Genomic DNA, 3,456 nt, shown 5'->3' on the forward strand with positions numbered 1-3,456 from the left:
CCGTCATACACCCGAGTCACTTGCCTGCTAAAGTCCTTCAGACCCAACAAATGTCTTTTCTAAATCAGTTTCCAAAGACTATTGTTTACTACGGCTTGACACGGGAAAGTTAGCTTTTCTCACGTACCATGCTTCCTACCAGCAACCTTCTATCGAGGGCGGTTAAGGCCCTTCTTAGTCCTCCAACCTTCGTTTGTCCAATACGAGGCAATGTATACTGGCCTCACTTCCTGACCTAAAATGTCATGAAGAAATCCGATGATCCCGTGCGCTAGACACACCCATCACTAGCTTTCCTCCGACACAGCATCGTCACTCAACTTCACTTCTTCTACATCGTTGGAAAAGTCAACTACTAAGTAGTAACGCTAATGCCTATCGGGGCAGTCTAAGCATAACGCGAAAGTCGGTCTCGGTATTGTCGAGCATACATTTCCTCTGCTAAATATCTTATAGTGCTACGTCCACTAATACATTAAATCCAATTATAAGAGCCCTGCTCTAACGTACATATCTATCTTATCTTCGTGCGATAAGTGATTATCTATCTATCTATGCTCATCAGTGTAATCTAAGTGTTGGAAATATATAATTAATAATTCTGTGAATCATAGTGTTATACAAACTCAATCACCCCTATTATCTAAACGGAAATCGGGGGATCGATCAAGTCGTGGTGTCGATTGTTATAATCGTAACGGTAATTTACGACTCCCGTTGACGTCTCTCCTAGCGACTACGTCTCCCCGCGCTTGGTCGAACAAACAATCGTTACGCGCCTTAAATTCTAATTTTAACCCGATTAAATTTCGGGTTTGCATTAGAATTAAAGTTGGGGGCGTGACACGAATCTTCATTTGGATTACACATTGTCGTTATGCAATAGAGAAGACATTGACTGGTGCAAATGCGATTACCATAGGACCGGACAAGTAACCGTGGTAATTAGATACTCGAGAGACTAATGACAATGATACTAGGATCAATAAAGAATCCGCGGACAACGGGGCGGTAGTCGTACGCACTCGCAAAAATCTAAGTCGGATTCTGTGTTAATATTCGCTGACCGTAAGGAGTAAATCCTTTTTGTCGATGAGACCGCAAGAGAGAATGACTTTCCGTCCCGGTGATACCTCAGAGGGAAACTATGATGGGGCGTGTCTAAGGACACGAGTTCATCGGATTCGTCGGGGATATCCTACGTTCGGAAAGTAAGGGAAATTGACGTTGCTGCTAATTGGCCAATCTCCATATCGGTAGTTAGAAAAGGATGCTAGCCGCCCTCGAGGGAAGGTTGCTAGTGGGAGACGTCGTTCGTGGAAAAATAGGTCTCTCCTGTCTTCCTGTAACTAGGACAAAGATTGTGTATCTGTTGAAGGATTTTAGGTAACTAGATATTAGTGTTTATGACGGCCCTCGTGCTAGTCGATCACGTACTGTGGAGACGCGTCAACATCTGGTAAACATCCTGCCCGGAGAATAGGATCTGCGTGTGGCAAGCTACGGGACAGAAACCGTTGGAATGTTTACTGCCAAGTGCCGCTACGAATCTTTCTTTTAAGGAGTGCTATAGGATTACTCAATGCCTTTGTTAAATGGAGAGTTGGTCCGTTGACCGCGGCCACGTTCGGCGACCAATTATCGAATTGAGCCCAAGCTCATTGTCACAAGACTTAAACAAATACAATTGGTTAGAATGACGGCAAATCGTTTAGTTACAACTGTAGATTTTAATTACAATGTTTCTATGGATCTTCCCGAGGTTCCAGAGGGAAGGCACCGGTGTCACCTTATCTCCGACAAGTATAATTTTATAACGTATTACGTTAGATAGAATAACGTAATAACGTATTACGTTATATAGTATAACGTTATACCGATTTACCTTATATAGAATAACGATATAACGCATGACGTTCCGCAGAATAAGGTTATAACGTATAACGTTATATAGAATAACGTAATAACGTATTATGTTATATAGTATAACGTTATAACGTATTACGTTATATGGTATAACGTTAAAACGTATCACGTTATATAGTATAACGTTATACCGTATTACATTATACAGAGTAACGTTATAACGCATGACGTTCCCCAGAATAACGTTATAACGTATTACGTTATATAGAATAATGTAATAACGTATTATGTTATATAGTATAACGTTATAACGTATTACGTTATATGGTATAACGTTATAACGTATTACGTTATATGGTATAACGTTATACCGAATTACATTATATAGAGTAACGTTATAACGCATGACGTTCCGCAGAATAAGGTTATAACGTATAACGTTATATAGAATAACGTAATAACGTATTATGTTATATAGTATAACGTTATAACGTATTACGTTATATGGTATAACGTTATAACGTATTACGTTATACAGTATAACGTTATTACGTATGACATTACATAGAATTAAGTTATAACGGATTACGTTATATGGTATAACGCTATAACGTATTACGCTCTATAATATAACGCTATATGGTATAATGTTATAACGTATTACGTTTTATAGCATAACTTCATATCGTATTACGTTAGACAGAATAACGTAATAACATATTACGTTATATAGTATAATGTTATAACGTATTACGTTAGGCAGTGTAACATTATAACGTACTACGTTATAGAGTATATCGTTATAACGTATTACATTATATTGTGTAACGATATAACGTATTACGTTAGGTAGTGTAACACTATAACGTAGTACATTATATGTTATAACGTTATAACGTATTACGTTAAGTAGTATAACATTATACCGTATGACGTTACATAGAATAACGTTATATAGTATAACGCTACATCGTATCACGTTATACAGTATAACGTTGTAACGTATGACATTACATAGAATTAAGTTATAACGTATTACGTTATATAGTATAACGTTATAACGTATTATGTTTTATAGTATAATTTTATAACGTATTACGTTATAAAGGTATAACGTTATACCGTTTTACATTATATAGAGGAACGTTATAACGCATGACGTTCCACAGAATAACGTTGTAACGTATTACGACATATGGTTTAAAGTTATGAAGTATTACGTCTTAGAGAATAACGTTCTAACGAATTACGTTATATAGTATAATGTTATACCGTATTACATTATATAGAGTAACGTTCTAACGCACGACGTGCCGCAGAATAACGTTTTAACTTATTACGTTATTCACTATAACTTTATAACGTATTGCGTTATGAAGAATAACGTAATAAAGTATTACGTTATATAGTATAACGTTATGACGTATTACGTTATATGGTATAACGTTATAACGTATTACGTTATATATTATAATGCTATATGGTATAACATTATAACGTATTACGTTTTATATTATAACGTTATAACGTATTACGTTAGGCAGTGTAACATTATAACGTACTACGTTATAGTGTATATCGCTATAACTT

The sequence above is a fragment of the Bombus vosnesenskii genome, unplaced genomic scaffold (assembly GCF_011952255.1).
Source record: "Bombus vosnesenskii isolate JDL3184/JDL3185 unplaced genomic scaffold, Bvos_JDL3184-5_v1.1 scf7180000016215, whole genome shotgun sequence".
NCBI lineage: Eukaryota > Metazoa > Arthropoda > Insecta > Hymenoptera > Apidae > Bombus > Bombus vosnesenskii.